This window comes from Bos taurus, chromosome 14, assembly GCF_002263795.3.
Source record: "Bos taurus isolate L1 Dominette 01449 registration number 42190680 breed Hereford chromosome 14, ARS-UCD2.0, whole genome shotgun sequence".
NCBI classification, from domain to species: domain Eukaryota; kingdom Metazoa; phylum Chordata; class Mammalia; order Artiodactyla; family Bovidae; genus Bos; species Bos taurus.
This window is the reverse complement of record NC_037341.1, coordinates 21,306,089-21,329,168: the sequence shown is the minus strand read 5'-3', so window position 1 is coordinate 21,329,168 and position 23,080 is coordinate 21,306,089. Positions and strand designations below refer to the sequence as shown.

General features: G+C 42.4%; 1 pseudogene; it reads left to right on the top strand.

Moving 5' to 3' along the window:
- Nucleotides 1-1,310: 1,310 nt before the first annotated feature.
- LOC100141260 (S-phase kinase-associated protein 2-like) lies at nucleotides 1,311-22,831 on the top strand (annotated as a pseudogene).
- Nucleotides 22,832-23,080: the final 249 nt, after the last annotated feature.

The following is a 23,080-nucleotide window of genomic DNA, read 5'->3' as shown; positions in this document are numbered from 1 at the left end:
GAAGGTCATGCTAGGCACACAGCCCCATGATGTGCATAGTGTGTGTAGATGTGTGGAGAACTCGACTGTGGAGTTGTTGCTGTTTTGTTATCATAAACAGACATGGTCTAGAGTCCCGGTTGCTTCATCTGTCTTCTCTCTGTTCCTAACATGGGAATATCTGTAGCAACCATGGTATGTAATTGCTGAGCCAGCAACAAGTCCAGTAAATGGTGTATAAGAAAAATGAGGTCTCTTTTTTTCTCTCTCATCTGCATCTTAAACATCACAGTGGCATGGGTGTGGAACATGCCACAAGGTGTAGTTGAGAATATATATGAACTAAACTCCAAGCGAGGTTTTAAGTGACTGAGCATGCGGACCAGTGGTCCCTGTGAATCCAGGATGCAGAACAATCATGAGTTTTGTCTTTCTCTCATCCCTGCATAGAGCATGTGATGTGAAAGTTGCTCAGTCATGTGCAACTCTTTGCGACCCCATGGACTCTATAGACCATGGAATTCTCCAGGCCAGAATATTTGAGTGGGTAGCCTTTCCCTTCTCCAGAGGATCTTCCCAACCCAGGGATCAAACCCAGGTCTCCCACATTTCGGGCAGATTCTTTACCAGCTGAGCAGCAAGGGAAGCTCAAGAATACTGGAGTGGGTAGCCTATCCCTTCTCCAGTGGATCTTCCTGACCCAAGAGTCAAACCAGGGTCTCCTGCATTGCAGGGGGATTCTTAACCAGCTGAGTTATCAGGGAAGCCCTGTATACAATATGCATTAGGACTACTCTGTAGGATGTGGAGCAGGTTGAAAAAGAAAGTGTTAACAGCATCCAGATTTATACCTGAAGGACTTGTGTTTCTGAGTCCTGGGCAGAAAATTAAAATAGTCGGGGGTCCCCAACTTCTGGCCATGGACTGATATCTCCAGTCAGATCAGCAGAGGCATTGGCTTAGAAATAAAGTGCTCAGTAAATGCAGTGCACTTGAATCATCCCGAAACCATCCACCTCACCCACCGTCCTTGGAAAAATTGTCTTCCTTGAAACCAGTCCCTGGTGCCAGAAAGGCTGGGGAACGCTGATAAGGGATCGAACTGGTGACCACGCATTCTGTCCTGTCTGAGTCTGATGGAGCAGTGGTGGTCCCACTGCAGAGACCTGCAGACCAGAGAACAAGGCAGAAGAAGGTTGCTAAGTTCCCCATGCCTGCCCCAGACATCTGCCATTTGGGTACCACTTTCCTAAATATTTTATATCTCTGTATCACTTTACTATTATTTATCAGTATTTTGAGCCTTGGCGAGCTTCCAGTGGGCTTGAGACATGAATTATCTGAGAAACACTAGAAAGAACACTGGCTGTGATGTGGAGAAAACCCAGGAGGTGATGGTGGAGGTGAGGGTCCTGGCAGGAGATGTCTCAATAGCTCCCAGAGAGGTCACGTTGCTCACTCAGGGTGGGGGACAGGCATCATGGAGGGGGTGACAAGTGGCCTTGCTGGGTATTAAGCTTTGAAGAAAGAGCTTAGAGATTTGCCGATGCACTGGATACGAGGAGTGAGAGAGGTCAAGGGAGCTCCTGGGACTTTGTGTTGAGCAGCTGGAGGGATGGGTTGTCTTACACTGAAATGAGGAGACTGAGGCTAGAGCAGGGATGGGAAAGGGGGAGGAGGAGGCACCACTGGATGTGTTACATTTGAGATGTCCGCTTCCCACCCAAGAGGAAGGGCAGGTCTACAGGGCAGCGGAGACATTCAAGATGGAGCTTCAACTCTGAGACCCTCACAGAGGCCACACTTAAAACCACAATCCCTGTGATATCAGTATAGGAGTGAACACAAAAAAAAGGAAGTCTGAGGATCGGGCCCTCATGCAACTCACCTCGCCCCCTACCCCACCAAAAATAATTGTGCATTTGCTGAGGAGAAGACAGCAGAGAGAGGACACAGCCATGCCCATGAGGTTAGGAGAAAGAGAGTTTTCCAGGCAGCCAAAGCAAAAATTCTTTTCCAAGAGGAGGGTGAGGGGCTGTGTTAAGTGTACCAGTCTACTCTGGGGTAAACTCTTTTTATTCATATTGACAAGACGTTACCTAATATACATTTTATTCTTGAGCCAAATAGGTCTAGCGACTTCCATGAATCATATTCTAAAAATTCCTGTTTTCCAGCTTTATTTATAAAAGAAATCATCTTCTCTCACATTTTAGTCTGTGAGATACTTCTTAAATTTTTAAGTATGTGTGTTACCTAGTCATCATTTAATCACTGGAGAAAAAAGAGTAAATGCAAATAAAGCATACTATAGACTGAATATTTGTGTCTCCACCTCTTCCAGATTCATGGGTTGAAGTCAAACACTTGATGTGATGGAATTAGGATGTGGGGCCTTGGGGGTGATGAGGTCATGAGGGTGGGGCCTTCCTGAATGGGATTAGTGCCCATATAATAGGGACTGTTCCCCTACTCTTCTCAGATGAGGAAACCAGGGGAACATGGAAAAGCAGAACCTCCCCACACCAATCTGCTGGTGCCTTAGTATTGTATTTCTGGCTTCTGGAATTGTGAGAAGTCAATTTCTGTTGTTTAAGACACCCAGCCTGTGATATTTTACTGTAATGGCTTGAACAAATTAAGAAAAAGCATAGCTAAAAAATAATCCTAAATCCAACAATATGGGTATAACTTCATTTAATTTGTTTCTAAGTTTTTGTATGATAAATATAATTTTCATGAGTATATATTGAATATTAAATATATATATATTTGAGTAATACAAAATAATTTCCTTCAAGTGAATTTCTAGAATTAACATTTCTGGGTCTAAAGCATTTGCAAAATTCCATTGAACTGCTTAAATCACTGCAGTTTATAATATATTTTAATTTTCAGATGTTAAGTTTCTTTCACTATTTTTTATTAAGTATTTTAATTAAGTATACTTTATTTCTATAAATATATAAATGTGTATATGCACAATATGTTCTCACAAACTGATTTTTTTCAGATTTACTTGGTATGAAAAAAATCTCACTGGCATTTTAATTGGAATTACTTAAAATTTACATGATAATTTCATTTTTCATATATGTATTTTTCTGTCTAGGAGAATGGTATGTTTCTTCATTTAGCTGAACTTATTGTGTATTCCTCAGTTATTTTTATCTTTGTCTTTTGTATGCTAAAGTGATGATTATTTTTAAATAATTTTGGACTTACAGGAAAGATGCATGACTAATATAAACAAAACTTCCTCCAGAACTATTATATAAAGTCAGTTATACACCACATAAGCCCCATCACCTAAAATATTTCAGTCATTTTTACAAGTAAGACATGTTTGCCATGTAGTAAATTTCCATCAAAATCAGGAAATTAACTCATTATGTTTCTACCATGCAACCCATAGACCCGTAACTGCCAGTTGTTGCAAAGATGTCTCTTACAGTGTGTGTGCAAGCATGCTCAGTGGCTAAGTCTTGTGTGACTCTTTGCAAGCTTATGGACTGTAGCCCTCCAGGCTCCACTGTCTATGGAATTCTCCAGGCAAGAATATTGGATTGGGTTGCCATTTCCTTCTCTAGGGAATCTTCCCAACCCAGGGATCGAACCTATGTTTTTTTTGCATCTCCTGCATTGGCTGGCAGATTCTTTACCACTGAGCCACCTGGGAAGCTGGAAGACAGTCAAATCCAGGATGAAGCATTGCATCTAGTGTCATGTCTCTTTAAACTCCCTCAATCTGGAATAAATCCAAGTGTTTCCTAATTCCCATGACCTGACACTTTTGAGTGTGACAGACCTTTTTTATGGATCACCTGTGAATGTGAATATCAACTTCTTCATGATGGCTTTGAGTTCATGGACCAGTGGTAGGAGCATCCCAGGAGTGATGCACATCCTCCTGGTTGTCCCTTGGCTGATGTCCACTTTGGTCTCTTGAAAAAGTGTATCTGTGTGTTGGAGTGTCTTTCTTATGTTGAAGTCTTAAGCCCTGCTTTCTGAGTGTGACCTTATCTGGAAATAGGTCTTGCAGATCTAATAAAGTCAGGTTGAGGTCACGATGGATTAGAGAGGGCCCAAATGCAGTGACCGGTGTCCTTATGAGAGGAGAGAGATCTGACAACACAAACAGAGGGATGAAGCCACGTGATGATGGAAGCAGAGAGTGGAGTGATGCGGCCACAAGCCACGGGCACTGGGGACTGGCAGTCGCCACCAGAAGCCAGAAGTTCCAGGAAGGACCCTCTCCCAGCACCTGCAGAGAGGAGCCCGGCTCTGGGAACATGTGGACTCCTAGCTCCAGTGTCTTGAGAGAATACACGTGTGTCATTTTAGGTCACTCGGTTTGTGGTAATTTGTTGTCTGCAGTCCCAGAAAACTAATCAAGGTGGTGTCTGCCAGATTCCTTTACAATAAAATTAGTTTTCCCCTTTATAGTAAATAAGTTTCTTTTTCCCTTGGGGAGTCCTTTGAGATTAAGTAAGGAAGTCCTTAAAAACTTTTATTCACCTGTTTTTAGGATCCATTGATGCTTCCTGGCTCAATTATTACCATTGTTGTTCTTGTTAAAAAATAAAAAACTAAGTAAAAAATCAAAATAATTTCCTTTTTTGATTTTTCATTTAGTTTTATTTTTTTAAACAGTTGTTATAAATTTTTTAAATTAATTTTTATTGGAGTTCAGTTCAGTTGTGTCCGACTCTTTGCAACCTCATGGACTGCAGCATGCCAGGCTTCCCTGTCCATCACCAATTCCTGGAGCTTGCTCAAACTCATGTCCACCGAGTTGGTGATGCCATCCAACCAGCTCATCCTCTGTCGTCCCCTTCTCCCCCAACCTTCAGTCTTCCCCAGCATCAGGGAAAGATTTAAAAATTTTTTAGAATATAGTTGCTTTATAGTGTTATGTTAGTTTCAGCTGTACAGCAAAGTGAATCAGCCATACATGTACATATATCCCCTCTTTACTACAGAGCCCTGAATAGAGTTCCCTGTGCTATACAGTAGGTTCTGATTAGTTATCTACTTTATCAGTCAGTTCAGTCACTCAGTCGTGTCCGACTCTTTGCGACCCTATGAATCGCAGCATGCCAGGCCTCCCTATCCATCACCAACTCCCGGAGTTCACTCAAACTCATGTCCATTGAGTCAGTGATGCCAGCCAGCCATCTCATCCTCTGTCATCCCCTTCTCCTCCTGCCCCCAATCCCTCCCAGCATCAGGGTCTTTTCCATTGAGTCAACTCTTTGCATCAGGTGGCCAAAGTACTGGAGTTTCAGCTTTAGCACCATTCCTTCCAAAGAACACCCAAGGCTGATCTTCTTTAGAATGGACTGGTTGGATCTCCTTGCAGTCCAAGGGACTCTCAAGAGTCTTCTCCAACACCTCAGTTCAAATGCATCAATTCTTCAGCACTCAGCTTTCTTCACAGTCCAACTCTCACATCCATACATGACCACTGGAAAAACCATAGCCTTGACTAGATGGACCTTTGTTGGCAAAGTAATATCTCTGCTTTTCAATATGCTATCTAGGTTGGTCATAACTTTCCTTCCAAGGAGTAAGTGTCTTTTAATTTCATGGCTGCAATCACCATCTGCAGTGATTTTGGAGCCCAAAAAAATAAAATCTGACACTGTTTCCACTGTTTCCCCATCTATTTCCCATGAAGTGATGGGACCAGATGCCATGATCTTCGTTTTCTGAATGTTGAGCTTTAAGCCAACTTTTTCACTCTCCTCTTTCACTTTCATCAAGAGGCTTTTTAGTTCCTCTTCACTTTTTGCCATAAGGGTGGTGTCATCTGCATATCTGAAGTTATTGATATTTCTCCTGGCAATCTTGATTCCAGCTTATGCTTCTTCCAGCCCAGCGTTTCTCATGATGTACTCTGCATATAAGTTAAATAAGCAGGGTGACAATATATAGCCTTGACGTACTCCTTTTCCTATTTGGAACCAGTCTGTTGTTCCATGTCCAGTTCTAACTGTTGCTTCCTGCCCTGCGTATAGGTTTCTCAAGAGGCAGGTCAGGTGGTCTGGTATTCCCATCTCTTGAAGAATTTTCCACAGTTTATTGTGACCCACACAGTCAAAGGCTTTGGCATAGTCAATAAAGCAGAAATAGATGTTTTTCTGGAACTCTCTAGCTTTTTCGATGATCCAGTGGATGTTGGCAATTTGATCTCTGGTTCCTCTGCCTTTTCTAAAACCAGCTTGAACATCTGGAAGTTCATGGTTCATGTATTGCTGAAGCCTGGCTTGGAGAATTTTGAGCTTTACTTTACTATCGTGTGAGATGAGTGCAATTGTGCGGTAGTTTGAGTATTCTTTGGCATTGCCTTTCTTTGGGATTGGAATGAAAACTGACCTTTTCCAGTCCTGTGGTCACTGCTGAGCTTTCCAAATTTTCTGGCATATTGAGTGCAGCACTTTAACAGCATCATCTTTCAGGATTTGAAAGAGCTCAACTGGAATTCCATCACCTCCACTAGCTTTGTTCGTAGTGATGCTTGATACATAGTGGTATATATGTCATCCCAATCTCCCAATTTATGCCTTCCTTCACCCCTTGGTGTCCATATGTTAAAATTTCTGTTCTAATTTATGATTCAAAAGAGTGAAATAAAATAGAAATTATTTGATTTGAGGTAACTGCCTTGTAAAACATTAGCACATAAGGCCAGTTTGAAGAAAAGGAGATTTATCTCCATGACAAGGTTAAACACTTCTTCCATCATCAGCCAGCTACTCAGGCATTCTACTTCATCCTGATAACATGCCAGTAATGGGCGTCTTTCTAGAAATAATATGTTTAATCAACATTTTCAAGTTCACTTTCAAAGGGAACTATAAAGTTTAACATCTCCTCTGTATTTGTGTTTACGTTGCTTTTTTAATGTGTGCTACATGTTTCTATTTTTTCTCTCTCTTGTATCTCTCTCTCTTTGGCCATTTTACCTGAGGTTTATTTCGAGGCTCAGCACATTTATCTGTAAAGGACCAGGGAGTGAATATATAGGCTGAGTGAGCCATTCCGTCTCAATCACAGCTATTCAGCTTTGCACTTGTAGCAGGGAAGTAGCCAGAGACATAAATAAATGAATGTGACTCAGTTCCAATGGAACTTTATTATGGCCACTGAAATTTGAATTTCATTTAATTTTCATGTGTCACAAAATATTATTCTTCATTTTCCCATAACTATTTAAAAATCTAAAAACCATTTGAACTCGAGTATCATACAAAAACAGGTGGCAGGCAGGATCTGGCCTGCAGGCCATGGTTTTCCAACCGCTCGTCAATTTTACAGATTTGGTCAAAGATGAAACAAACAAAAAAACACTTAACTTTGTTTATTATATCGATAGCTAATTTTTTGTTCTTTAAATTACTTAACATTTTAAGAATTTAGTCATCCCTTCCATCTACTGTTTTAGTATTTATTTTTACTATCTTCTTGAGTTTAATGTTTAGGTTTCCTTTTACTATTTTTCATGAATGTTTAAGTATACAGCAGTCTGTATAATAGTATAACAACCGTATCCTTATTACCATTCTTAATAAGGAAGAGATTACAAAGAGAGAAAAGCACTTCTATGCTTGGCAGCCTGGTGGACAAGCTAACTTTCATACCCTTCCAATGGAGACCATTAAAAAAAAAAGCTGGATTAATTGTTTTGAAATATATCGCCGAGCTGGATAGACAGAAGGAGTCAGCAGAAGGCTGAAAACAATTTAAAATCAGGGTCCTCACAGGCCAGATTAAATAGTGTCACAGTAGCTTTGGCTCTCAGAGGGTTAGCTGCCAGCTCTTCGAGACCCAGAACTTGTGCTGTGGTTCCTAAGGGAACATGGGACAGGAGGCAGGCTCCCACCGTGTCTGGAACAAAGAGCTGGGGGCCTTGGGGTTCCCCCCACCTTGGGAAGGGTGGAAACGGGATTAAAGCTGCATGACTTGGGCTGGGCTCACGACCATTTGTAACCCTGAGGAGCTGTCACTCTGCTTGTCGCCTGAATTCACACCATGGGGTTGAAAAGCTGACTTTGAGAATTTCCTGTAAAGTGGTCTCAGGTTGATAATGTCTGCAGGAAGTGATGCTTCTTCAGGTAGATCTGAAAAGAAAAATATCTGCAAGACACATGAACTCACCATTTAAAAGCCTCCAAAGGAAAGAACAGAAATAAAGCAAAACTCAGCCTGAACAGAATTGGGAAGTATACTGATCAGATTTAGAATGTAAACTAAGTAGGTTTAATATGTTTTAATAGAGAAAAGAGAGGCTCAAAAATATAAGAATGAAGCATGGTATTGAAAACTGACATCGAAAATTTGAAAAAGAACGAAATGGAACAACTGAAAATGAAAAACATGGTAAAAAATTTCAGCACTACTGGTAAAGAGCAAAATAGACAAAACCAAAAACATAATTGAATCCATGAATAGAAGACAGACTAAAAGCATCACCCAAAATGCAGCCGAAGGAGAAACAAAAAAATGGGGGAAAAAACCAGGGTTGCTGGGACACAAAATGAGAAGTTATTATATATATTTGCATATGATATATACATATATACTGATATATATATATATATATATATCTTATGGACTCTATGGGAGAGGGAGAGGGTGGGAAGATTTGGGAGAATGGCATTGAAACACGTAAAATATCATGTATGAAACGAGTCGCCAGTCCAGGTTTGATGCACGATACTGGATGCTTGGGGCTAGTGCACTGGGACGACCCAGAGGGATGGTATGGGGAGGGAGGAGGGAGGAGGGTTCAGGATGGGGAACACATGTATACCTGTGGCGGATTCATTTTGATATTTGGCAGAACTAATACAATTATGTAAAGTTTAAAAATAAAAATAAAAAAATAATTGTAGTAAACGAAAACTTAATTGTGCCATTTATCTTGTGCTTTTTGAACAAGTGCTAACAGCTTAATTTAATCCTTGCAACGATGTAGGAAGAGAGTACTGTTATCAGTGTCCTAGTTTAGAGATGCAGAGGGGGCTGAGGAGCCTTAAGTATTATGATGATGGAGCTCAGAACTGGTGACCCTGGTTTGCACCCAAGCTGGCCAACTGCACACCCGCAAGCCTGCAGCCTGGGTGCTGTATATGTGCTGGCAGTACTGTGTTCATGCAGGTGTGGGGGGCATGCATAGAGTGGAGGGGACACTCCTCATTGTACACAGATTCCTATAGGAATTTAAGGTCTCATCGTGGCTATCAGTTCTGCTCTATTGATCTCTCTGACTCATGCATTATTATCTCATTATTAAAATTTTAGTAGTTCTCAAAAAATCATATTAAATGCCATTCTACATTAGCTTTTAGCTTTCCTCAATGACTTGCAGCTTCATCTTTCTTTGAACTTCATTTAATACTGATATTTTCTTTTGGAATTCATTCTAGGAAAAAGTTTAACATTCATTCTGTTTTATTGATTACTTCTTTGCACACTTGTCTTAGATCTTGTACTAGACAGCAATGTTTTAAGACAAGGGATATATTTTTAATAACTTTTTTTTTTTTTGGCTGTACCAGGTCTTAGTTGCAGCATGTGGGATCTAGTCCCCTGACCAGGAATTGAACCTGAGCCCTCTGCATTGGGAGTATGGAGTCTTAGCCATTGGACCACCAAAGAAGTCCTAAGACAAGGATATTTACCTGTAGCACCTACACTGTGATTTCTAGTGGTCATTCAGTAAAAGTGTGATTTAATTCTTTTCAAATGGACCACATGGGTTGAGTTTAGTTTATGTAGCACTTATACATAGTAACACTGTAACAGTTCCTGCTACATGCCAGGCTTTGTTCTAATGCACAGGACATCTGGGTTAGGCAGGAGTGATTACTACCCCATTTTACAGGTGGGGAAGCTGAGGCCAGGAGAGGTCACACAGCCTGGCAGGGTAGGAACACAGGCCAGCTGAGAGCCGGCTGGCCCTGCCACACATTTGGTGTTTACTATGCTACTCGGTCCCCAATGACTGGAGTGTTAGATGGTGAGAGATGGGTGGTATTTGAAGTTCCCGCAGAGGCCTGTGGTCTCCACCCACTGGATGGGTGGTAGAATCCAGGTAGGCTGCAAGGAGTCATGTATTTGGTCTCCACAGAAGAAACAACTTGCTTCATGTGGGAAAAGCAGAAACAAGCTGTTTGTGGAGATTCTGTTGAGAAATCACATAGTTTTGGGAGGGGGGGTGAATATGCTACAAACCAGTCATTGCTATTTTGAAACTGAGTTTAGATTAAGCATTCTTTATCAAGTCTAAGCAATTAAAAATTCCACTTAGCATTGCAGTACATATATATATTTTTCTGTCTGTACAGACAATGTTACAACAAAAATGGTGCCAAGCAGCAGAAGGATTTGCATATTAGGTCTGGCTTGCGTTTTCCAGGTAGGAGTTGTGTTAAGTTGGGGAGATTGATTATGTTGTCCCCAGTTTATCCCAACAAGGCATCAGAGTAGATGATCTGACTGCCACATGCGTGGTCGTGCAGCTGCTCCCTGTTCTGTTTGACTCCAGCTCCCTGAACTCTGTGAATTCAGTTGCACGCAGGACATCCTGGGAGGAAGGCAGGCATCACAATGATAGGGGGTCGGGTTGACATCCGGGGAGGAGGCAGGATGGATGGGGGTGCAAGTCCAGCTTCTTCAAGCTATTTTCTGTTTGCTGTGTTAATATGCTGCTGGAGCTTGTCGACTTTCATTCAAAAGAAAAGTAAAAAAGCTTTTTTCCTTGTGCCCCAAAATGATCCCCCAAGCCCTTCTACTTTTTAGGATTTGACCTTAATAAAAAGGTTCCATAACCATTCCGTTTGAAAAGGGGCGGGGGAGTCAGATGTCAGAGAGCAAGAAAATGAAATTTTGCATCAGGCGGAATTTCCTCACCAATATTTCAGAAGGATTCATAATTCTGTGGCTGTGTACAAATGATCCATTTTGTTAATCTGAATTTCTAGGGTCATTAAAATTTTTTTCCCTCTGCTCTGGAGTAGTTTATTACTTTGAGAGAGAGGGGGGAAAAAGCCAGTTTAAAACCAGGTAAGGGAAGAAAGCTGACAAAAACATAAATTAGAGGAAGAACTTAATTTAAAAAGTGTCAAAAAGGATAGATAGTCTTAGTTCAATAATAAAGCCTGGTCCGAGAGCCTTCTATCTTTAAATAAAGTGCTCCAGCACTCTATTACCTGTGTACAGCCCATCTTTGATTTCCAATCTAAGTCTATTTTTGCTTCTCGTGATTAGCATACAAATGTGAAAAAAAGAAAAAAGTGGTTACATGCGTGACGATTAGGACATGCCTTTGACTTGAATGTCAGTGTTCTGTCAGCCTAGAGGTGAGGAAATGAATGGCCATTTGCGGGCTCCTTCGAGGTGCATCTTGTCTGAAAATGACTCCAATCCATCTCCTTTTATTTGCATGCTTAGTTCATCACACAGATCGCAAGTCTATAAGCATATATTTGTTTTAAAAGAAACAAAGGGCAACAGCATGCAGCAACTTGTTAATCTGTAGGAGGGGGCCTTTCCCTTCCTTCTGCACAGGAGCTTTGAGTCCAGGATGGAGTCCACACGTGGGGGCCCTGCCCTTTCAAGAACCACATGCCAGGTACAGGGATGGGAGGGCTGAGTCCTGACACAGATGTGAAGTTGGGCACCAACCCGGTGCATGGGAGGATGGAGGCCAGGGATGCCTTCCCCTAGTTTTACCTCTGAGAATGGTGTTGGGAGGCATCACCTGTCCTTGGGTTTGATGAAGATGGCACCTAATTTACTCTTTTTTTAAAAAATTGTTATTGTATTATGCTGTGTTAATTTCAGGTGTTCAGCAAAGTGAATCAATTATATATATGCATGTATCCATACTTTTTCAGATTCTTTTCCTATTTAGGTTATTACAGAGTATTGAGTAGAGTTCCCTGTGCTCTATAGTAAATCCTTGTTGGTTATCTATCTTATATATAGTAATGTGTACATGTTAATCCCAGTCTCCTAATTTATCACTTCCCTCCACCTTTCCCCTTTGGTAACCATAAATTTGATTTTGAGATCTGTGAGTCTGTCTCTGTCTTGTAAAGAAGTTCATTTCTCTCATTTTTGAATTGGCTTCCACATATAAGTGGTATCATATGGTGTTTGTCTTCCTCTGTCTGACTTACTTCATTTAGTGTGATCATCTGTAGACCCATACATGGTGCTGCAGATGGTATTACTTCCTTCTTTTTTATAGCTGAGTACTATTCCTGTGTGTGTGTGTCTGTGGTACATCTTTATCCATTCCTCTGTTGATGGATGCTGAGGTTGCTTCCATGTCCTGGCTATTGTAAATAGTACTGCTATGAATATAGGGGGACATGCTTCTTTTCAAATTATGATTTTCTCCAGATAAATGTGTAGGAGTGGGATTGCTGGATCATGCGGCAGTTCTATATTTAGTTTTCTTTCTTTGTAGGAGCAGGGAGTGGGCCCACAATAGCTAAGACTTCAAATTCCCTGATAATATGTTCAGAGAGTCCCCTGCCAGACTCCTGCCTACCAGCTTCCTCGAGTCCCCACCGGAATCCTCTCTGAAGAGAGTGTCTCCGGGTGGAGGGAGTCTGCCGGCCTCCTGGCACCTGGATGGGCTTTGGTCCTCTCATGTGGGGCTGGCAGCAGTGAGGGAGGTCACTGCTGTGCCAGTGGCTGCTGACGGATGGCCCCATTTACATCAAAGGCAGTTAGTATGCATGAAACCACTCAAGCATCGTTTGTTTCAGGGAGTCCAACCGGTCCATTTTTCAGTTCCTTTCTGGTTCAGGGTCAGAAGCAAATGAAGGATCTCAGATTGGCTTCATTTGGGGTAAGTGATGCTTCCTTCTTCATTTATAGCAAATTTGTTTAAAGTTATCACACTTTTACCATGTGGAAAGGTCCTTCTCTAAAGGCCAGGGAAGCTGTAGCAGGGCTGGAGCCCCTGGTGATGTCGCAGGCAAGTTCATGTGGATGGTCACAGTCACACACACCTGTGTGCAGTGAGGAGGCAGCCATGGGCAAACGTGCAGAGACACCAGGCTCTGGACCACTGGCCAGACCCAGGTCAGCTTGCAATGCTACTTAAATCCGATCTTAAAGGAGACAGCCCCTTTTCACTTTGAGAAAAAGCTTCAGATTCCACTCCAGGACAGGAAATGATTGATATGATTTTGGAGTTCCACTCAAAAGATTGCTAACATTTGTGTGGTGCATTATAGTTTAAAAACAATCTCTTACTTCTTAATAATGAGGAAGATGTTATTGCCACTTAGTAAGGAAACTGAGTCTCTAATTAGTTTAATCAAATTTCATAGACAAAATAAAATAAAGTCATGTCATCAAAAAAAAAAGGAAAAGTTCTTTTTCCATGTAAAGAATTCATCAAAAATCATAGTCTCAAGAAATGAGAACCGAAGTGCTGTGACAAATGCAGCCATGGCAGCTGACCCAATGTTTGGAAATTGGGGCCCAAAGCTCCTGTCTTTGTCTTTGAACATGGAGTAAAGGAAGTAGTGTTCCCACTGGGCAGGTACGACGCTGTACATGCTCGGTAAGTTACTGGCCACAAGTGGTGTGCGTCCTGTGTGTGTATCATGTTGCCCTGGCTTGACGTTTTTGCCTTGAGGTGATCTACATGGCCAGCTCCGGTCCATGCTCTGGTCCAAGCCTCTATGTTACCCAAGAGCCTGCAGAACCAAGTTAAGCCTGCCTTCTAACTCTGCCCTTACACTGAGATGAAGAACTGAAAATCTTCATCTATGATGTTGCAAGGATTGAGGCTTCTGCTACTTCACACATGTAGCAAAACCACATTTCCTGGGGTCTGTATGGATGCAGAAATCCTCACACACACAAGTCAAGCTCAAGAGGCAACTCATGGATTTCTTCTGATCTTCTACCTTCCACAGACATCATCTGGGCTGTTGTAGGATGATATTTAATTTGATGAGTTCTGTGTACCTGCTTTTCCTAGGAAAGGGGCCAGAATAACTTCATTATACACAGATCCCATATCAGAGATTTTCCTCCTTTATTTGAAGAGAAGAGACAGAGTTGATTGACAACTTAATTTCTAAGTCTTAGTGTCTCAGAATTACAAAACCAAGGCTTTGTGCTGATCTGCCTGTGGAATGAGGTTTTGTCAATGAGCCCCATCATTTAAAAACACTCAGTTGTCAATCTGAGTAAAAGTAAAAACGAATAAACTCAGTAGACACACACAGGAGTTAAATGCCTTCCTCATATTCCCAGAGATGGCTGCAAGGGTATGCAGACAAGAGGGGTCCCCACAGGACACCCTGTTGGAGTTTATTCATTTTATGTTAATAGCATGTTAGGGTCCAGAGTGAGAAGGGTCTGTGAGATAGACACACACCTGAGGCTGCTTAAGGCATTAGATGGGTGTCTTCTGTGGCCATCATGTCTCCGAGCAGATACTTCAGGCTCAAGGAATATATTTAATCAGACGTTTCTTCCGTTGAGACACACACCTGATCACAGTGTCGCCGCTCTCTCTGCCTCGGTGCTCTCATCATCTGATGTGGAACCGTCTGGCTCCCAAACTCAGGCATCTTACCTCGGTGCATTTCTGCCTGTAAGTGAGGTGACACTACTTTATTAAAGCATATAAACACGTGGTTCTTCAGCCCAGTGCAAAAATAAATGTTTTTTTCCCCCACATTAATGCATGAAGGGCTGGAAGTGGCATGAGTGATTTCTAAATTTTGCAAGTAAAATTTCCTGAGAGACGTTAATAACATCTATTTTAGTGATTTTCAGCAAATAATAGTCAAGTTTCTGTACATATTCTGTATGAATATTGTGTGAAAGAGTGGGGAATATACCTATTAATGAAAATGAAAGGTGAGATAGGAGATGCTGTATATAACAAGGGCTATTAGTAAACCCAGACATGAAAACATATGGATCTATTTTGAACAAAACGGAGCCATTGTGGCTCTTAAATGTGGCTAAATCCATCTGGGAGTATAGTTAAGGTAAAGTCTTCATCGCTGTGTTGTTATAATGATAAAGTAGAAGAGAAGCACTTAAGATCACTTTAGTTTTCAACTTAGAGAAGGCGATGGCACCCCACTCCAGTACTCTTGCCTGGAAAATCCCATGGATGGAGGAGCCTGGTAGGCTGTAGTCCATGGGGTCGAGAAGAGTCGGACACAACCGAGTGACTTCATTTTCCCTTTTCACTTTCATGCATTGGAGAAGGAAATGGCAACCCACTCCAATGTTCTTGCCTGGAGAATCTCAGGGACGGGGGTGCCTGGTGGGCTGCCGTCTATGGGGCCGCACAGAGTTGGACACAACTGAAGCGACTTAGCAGCAGCAGCAGCAGCTTTCAACTTCACAATTTCACTGCACACCAAAGTGGGAATCTGGGAGGCAGGCACCTCTGCAATTAACGCACGCATTTAAAACTCCTGAACCTGCAGATGCCATTCACAGGAAACACCTCCAGGAGATACCTGACCAGAGTAGCAACGTTACTGCCAGTTTCACATGGGGATGGGGTTCTAGCAAGACTTCTGAAATGCTTTCAGGCATGGGGGTCTCAGCCCTGGAGAAGGAGGAGGTGGACAGTGAGAACATCCCCCAGGAACTGCTTTCAAACCTGAGCCACCCACAGAGTTCCCCACGAAAATGGCTGAAAAGCAAAGTGAATTACAAGGACGTTGTGATTGTCTGCAGACCTAAGCTAAACTGAGAGAACTTTCCAGGTGTTTCTTGGGACTCCCTTCTAGATGAGCTGCTATTAGGAATCTTTTCCTGTCTGTGCCTCCCTGAACTCCTGAAAGTCTCCAGTGTTTGTAAGAGATGATATCATCTAGTGTTTGATGAGTTTCTCTGGCAAACTGTAGACCTTGTGGGCAGAAACCTCTACCCAGATCGTGGTTGGTTGGCTGCTGTCCCGTGGGGTGGTTGCCTTCTGCTGTCCATGATCATTTATGGACCAACCGTTAGTTGAACATTTCAGCCCTTTTCGTCTACAGCACTTGGACCTGTCAAACTCTGTGATCGATGTGTCTACCCTGCACAGCCTTCTGTCTCACTGCTCCAAGTTGCAGAATCTCAGCCTTGGAAGGCCTCCGGCTTTCGGATCCCATTGTCAATAATCTTGCTCAGAACACAGATTTACTGCAACTAAACCTTTCTGGGTGTTCTGGATTCTCTGAATCTGCCCTGAAGACTTTGCTGAACAGCTGTTCCAGATTGGATGAGCTGAACCTCTCTTGGTGCTATGACTTCACTGAAAAACACATACAGGTGGCTGTTGCACACTGTGTCGGAGACCGTCACCCAGCTGAACCTCACCGGGTACTGAAAGAACCTGCAGAGATCAGATGTCTCTACGTTAGCTGGAAGATGTCCCAATCTTGTCCACCTAGACTTAAGCGATAGTGTCATGCTGAAAAATGACTGCTTTCCAGAATTTTACCAACTCAACTACCTCCAACACCTATCATTCAGTTGGTGCTATGAATGGCACCCCACTCCAGTACTCTTGCCTGGAAAATCCCATGGACGGATGAGCCTGGTGGGCTGTAGTTCATGGGGTCGCTAGAGTCAGACACGACTGAGCGACTTCACTTTCACTTTTCACTTTCCTGCATTGGAGAAGGAAATGGCAACCCACTGCAGTGTTCTTGCCTGGAGAATTCCGGGGACGGGGGAGCCTGGTGGGCTGCCGTCTATGGGATCGCACAGAGTCGGACACGACTGAAGTGACTTAGCAGTAGCAGTATGACATAATACCTGAAACTTTACTTGAACTTGCAGAAATTCCCACATTAAAAACACTACAAGTCTTTGGAATCATGCCAGACAGTACCTTTCAACTGTTAAAGGAAGCCCTCCCTCATCTACAGATTAATTGCTCCCATTTCACCACCATCACCAGACCAACCATTGGCAACAAGAAGAACCAAGAGATATGGGGCATCAAATGCTGTCACTGGACTTGCCCAGTTATATATGAAGCCTCTGTTGCAAGATGGTGTCTTCTCTTTTCTTTGGGCAGGGAAAGTAGGCAGGAAGCCCAGTTGTGGAGAGCTCAGCTATCTTTATTCTTGGCTTTCCATTGCCTTCCTTCTACAAGTATGTTAGAGAATCACTGAAGAGGGAAAACTATGAAGTGTTGCTTTTTAGAAATGACTGTGAAAGCTTTTATCACTGCTATACCTTTAAGAGTCTAAGCTCTACGCTTTTTGAAATTTTAGGGAGAGTGAGCCTATAATTTCAAGGTACCTTATATAGCAAAATTTGAATCATGTCTTCCAAGTTGCCATTCTTCGTAAATCTATTTAGAATCAAGCTTAAAAATCACTACCAGCAAATCATTTTCGTGGCCTATATGGCAACTGAACTTTCTTCTATTTAATTTTTAAGCACTGCTTTATTATAAGACATAGGTTGCAAAAAATAATAAGCTATTTGTATTGTAAGCTAAAAAGAACGAGAATCATAGAGTAGATTTGCAGCAATCTCTTCTGAGGATAGCAAGAAAAATAGACATTTCAACTGTGCCTTTAGATTCGCAGTCAGGTTGATGGAAACAAATAGCCCCAGGTCATTCACCTTAATACCTAAATAAAGAAACAAACACTCTGCCAACCAGAGGTATAGAATTGGTATAGAATTTAAAGACTCAAAAGACAGTTTTCTATAACAGGTTAACCTGGGGTATCCTCTAATGCACATTAATGAAGTCTCCTTTATGTACAGTTGGGAAGGTCCCCTGCAGGAGGAAATGGCAACCCACTCCAGTATTTTTGCCTAGAGAATCCCATGGACAGAGGAGCCTGGTGGGCTACAGTCCATGGGGTTGCAAAAAGCCAGATACAACTGAGACTAATACTACTCTACTCACAATTTCCAACAATCTAAAACTTTCCTGATATGAGCTTAAGCTAAAGGTGGTGGTAGATCAATTCTGCTTTTCTAAAGCAAATAACAGCAACAACAACAATCATTAACAACAATAATTCAGGATCCCAGCACAGTCAGTGAGCTCGTAAGAGGTTCCAGGTCTTACCAGCCACCGTGGGTGCAGAGCAAGGAGACAGCACGTGTGACCTGCCTGCCGGGAAGATGGCGTCTGCCAGAACATTGCATTTATTTGGCAGATGTTTGGTGTCACCTGCTAAGTGTTCAGGGCTTCCTTGGTGGCTCAGGGATAAAGAATCCACCTGCCAATGCAGGAGACATGGGTTTGATCCCTGGGTGGGGAAGATCCTCTGGAGGAGGAAATGGCAACCCACTCCAGTACCCTTACCTGGGAAATCCCATGGACAGAGGAGCCTGGCAGGCTACAGTCCGTCGGGTCGCAAAGAGTCAGACACGACTGAGAAACTAAATAACAGAAACTGGGTGCTCAGCACTGGGAAGGCACCTCTGATCTTTCAGAGCTTACACTGTGGGGGGAGGAGATGAGGTAGGCAGTGCAAAGATGGATGCTGTGTTGAAGGCAGCTGGCTGCTTAGATGGAAAGAGAAGACGGGTGGGTGGGGGGCACTCTGACATTGTGAAGGCTTCAGACCCTGCCTAGTACTCACAGGTTTCTATTTTTAAGTGTGTGCATTTTGAAATTGACTAAAACTAGCTTCACATGAAGGAGCGTTCAGTTATATATGATTCTTTACATTGTTGGGGTTAACAAAGAGACCCAGAGGTGGCATCATTTTGATTTGTACATGAACATACGAAGGGGAAAGCATACTTCTTGAGGGAAAGAGCTGGTGAGGACCCACGGGAAGAGCAGCAGAGATTGGACATTCCCCAGTTGGGGAGCCAGTCGTGCTGGGTGATGGCCCTGGGCTCCTCATCCCCCACTCTTGTGCCTTCAAAGTTGACCTTGTCCCTGCTCTCTCAGGTTGGAAGATTCATGTGTTTCTTGTCATCAGCAGCCACATTTACCAAGGGCCCGGAAACACATTGTGTTTGCCATACGATCCTCATTCTGATCTGTCAGGGCCAGAGACTGGTGTCTGACCTCGCCCTCTCACAGGAGAGGGTGGAGCCAGGTGAGAAGGATGGAAGGAAAAGACAAGGTGACTGTTGTGGAAATGTGGAGAGCATGCTAAATCACTTCAGTCCTGTCCGACTCTTTGCAAACCCATGGACTGTAGCCTGCCAGGCTCCTCTGTCCATGGGATTCTCCAGGCAAGAATACTGGAGTGGGTTGCCATGTGCAATGGAAGATTAAACTAGAAAGACGTGTTGGGTACACAGGATAAAGTTTTCTATCCTTATTACATTTAAGGAGTCATGTTTCTAGCCTTTAGTTCTGACAGTAAAGGGCTGCAAAGGGGGAGATGAACAAGGTCGCACCAGAATCCAGCCTTACAGTAACAATGGACACAAGGATAGATGCTCATCTTTCTCATGGAAACTAAGTCCTGAGCATCTTGGAATTGAAAAAGATCTTAGAGGCCGTCCCAGCCAGTTTTCTCCTCATGGGAAGTTTCCTCAGACACATCGCCACAGACAGTCGTTCAGTTCCTGCCCACATGTCCAGCAATGAACCAGCTTGTTCCATTTTTCAATGTGTCTGACCGCTAGGAATGTCCTTCCTTATGACTGGTCACCATGTACTTCCTTTTTACCTATTATCTATTGCAATTCAAAAAACTAAGATCATGGCATCTGGTCCCGTCACTTCATGGCAAATAGATGGGGAAATGATGGAAACAGTGACAGACTTTATTTTCTTGGGCTCCAAAATCACTGGAGATGGTGACTGCAGCCATGAAATTAAAAGCTGTTTGCTCCCTGGAGGAAGAGCTATGACAAACCTAGACAGCATGGTAAAAAGCAGAGACATTATTTTTCCAATAAAGGTCCATCTAGCCAAAGTTATGGTTTTTCCAGTAGTCATGTATGGATGTGAGAGTTGAACCACAAAGATGGCTGAGCACCAAAGAATTGTTGCTTATGAACTGTGGTGTTGGAGAAGACTCTTGAGAGTCTTTTGGACAGCAAGGGGATCAAACCAGTCAATCCTAAAATAAATCAGTCCTGAATATTCATTGGAAGACCTGATGCTGAAGCTGAAGCTCCAGTATTTTGGTCACCTGATGCGAAGAGCTGACTCATTAGAAAAGACTCTGATGCTGGGAGAGATTGAAGGCAGGAGGAAAAGAGGACGACAGGGGATGAGATGATTGAATGGCATCACCAACTCAATGGACATGAGTTTGAGTAAGCTCCAGGAGATTGTGAAGGACAGGGAAACCTGGTGTGCTGCAATCCATGGGGTCCCAAAGAGTTGGACATGACTGAGTGGCTGAACAACAATAATTGTTTTAACTGTGTCTTCTGATGTGAACATGGGAGAAAAAAAACCCCAAAACCTCAAGGTACAATAACCAAGTTTCCTAAAGATACTTGCAAATGAGAACAGACCAACTCATAAGTAAAGTGACATTTGATTTTTTTTTTTTTTTTTTGGTTGTGGGGAGAAGAGTCTAATTCCTCCTTCGTTCTAATCCCCATGAGAGTTTTCAAATTCCCTATTTGGTCCCCATCTGCAGCCTCAGTTCCTGAGGCCCTGTTGCTGGTTCCCTGGGTCTCAGGGTTCTGGGTCATCAGGACCTTGTCTCCCCCTGCCCCACATGTTCCCCTCTCCTTCTCTGTCTCAGTACAGAGCAGCTCCAGACTTCAGGCTGTTGACTCAAGCACTCGGAGCCACCCTGAGGTCTCTCCTCTTCTGTTCCACATCTGACGCATCAGCAAGTCGTCAACTCCAGCTTCAGATATACCCGGAGCGGGACCACTTCTCATTGCTCCTTGTGGTGTTCTGGTCCAGGTGGAGTTCTCTTGTTGCCAGGATCAGAGCCTCCTAACTAGTTTTCATGCTTCTACCCCTGTTTTCTCAGACACTGTTCATGACACAGTAGCCAGAGCATACATTTTTAAAAAATCAAATAAGATGTCACTCTCTGCTCAAAATCCTCTGCTTCCTTGGGAGTGGAGGCCAATTCCTTACATACCAGGTCTTAGACTGTCCCAACCTTGAATGCACCATGGACTCCGCTTCTTTGGGGCTCTTGTGAGCTGCTCTCCTGCACCTATAGCAGATGCTGAGAGAGCCGCATCCTTACCCACCAGCCACTTGAGGGCTCCTCAGCTTTGAGGATTTTCCTTTTCTGGGGATCTTCCTGACCCAGGAATTAAGCCCAGGTCTCCTGCATTGTAGGCAGATTCTTTACCGTTTGAGCTATCAGGGAAACTAGTTCAGAAACCAGTTAATCCTAAAGGAAATCAACCCTGAATATTCATTGGAAGGACTGATGCTGAAGCTGAAGCTCCAATACTTTGGCCACCTGATGCAAAGTGCTGACTCATTGGAAAAAAAACCCTGATGCTGGGAAAGATTGAGGGCAGGAAGAGAAGGGGGTGACAGAGGATGAGATGGTTGGATGGCATCACCGACTCAATGGATGTGAGTTTGAGCCAACTCGGAGATAGTGAAGGACAGGGAAAGCTGGTGTGCTGCAGACCATGGGATCGCAAAGAGTTGGACATGACAGAGCAACTGAACAGCAACAACGGGTACAGACCAGGGATTCAAATCTCAAACATTTGAGTTTCTCTGCTTGAGGGCTGTCCTGTGGCTGGGGGACTGGGCTTAGCCTGCACAGAGCTTATCAGAAGTGCCGGGAGGGACCTCACCTGATGGGGAGAGCAATACCCCAGCTTCCTTACGCCCTGGTGTGGCCATTCCCAGGTGTGTTTCTGAGTCCCCCATGGAGTTGAACCTCAAATGCCCATAGTGGTAATTCAGTCATCAGCATAGACTTTGTTTTCCTATTTTAAGCCATTGTATGATTAAAATGTTTAATATGAATCAACCTTGTATTACTGAAATTAACCCAATTTTCTCATGACAGATTATTTTTTTGGTGTTTTATGAGATAAGTTTACAAATATTTTGCTTAGGATTTTGTGCCTAAGTTCAGACATAAGATTATCCTGGAATTTTATTCCTCCCACTGTTTTTTCCCCTGGTTTTGATATCGTGATTCTACTTAACCTCATAAAGCTAATTGGAGAGTGTGCCCTCTTTTTCTGTTCTCTACATGCGTTTGCATATGATTGGAATCATCTGTTTGTTAATGCTCTGGTGAAATTCATTTGTTAAACCTTCTGGAACTGTTGGTTTGCTTTTCAGGGGAGAATTTTATGTAGCATCTCAATTTAGTTAATGCTATGAGACCATTAGACATCTAGATAATTCTGAGTCAGGCTGAATATTTACGTCTTTAAAGGAATCTGCTTGTTTAACTAATCTTCAAATGTATAGGCATAAAGTTGCTTCTATTATTTACATTCTTAATGCTTCTATGAGTAATTCCCATTTTGAGTATTGTTTATTTGCAAGATTTTTCTTGTTGATTATTGTTACCTGATGTTTCCCTTTTTAGAGAAGCTTTTTAAGGCAGCTTTGACTCTGTTGAGCCTCTCAATTTTATCTTTATTTTTATTGCATTAATAACTGCTATTTATTAGTTGCTTTCTTTTCTTTATGATTATTCTGTTTATTTTTCTAACTTCTTAAACTGGCTGTATACTTGTATACTCACTGCTTTTCCTTTTCATGTAAAGTCTACTACATTTAAGGCCTCAGTGGATAATGTTTTTCATATCCCATAGGTTTTAAGACTTTGTATTTTTGTTATCTTTCTGTAATGATGTTGTTTTTAATTGCCATGTACTCAGTGAGTGACTTAAACACATTGTAAATTTTAGTTTTCTAATATTTGTCTTTCAAATTATTCTTTCTTATTGATTTCTACCTTAACTACCTTATGCTTAAAAAACATGGTCTTATGATGTTAATTCTTTGGTATTTATTTTCAGTATATTGTCATTTTCATAATATTCTATGTATGTTTTTTTAAAAATTGGGTTCTATATATGTCTGTTAGCTCAGGTTTGTGTATTTTTAATTATCTACAGCCTTACTGATCTTTGTGTTATCAGTCACTTACTGGGGAAATTAAAGTCTACATCATGATAAGAGCTTTGTTGATTCATATTAGAGTTC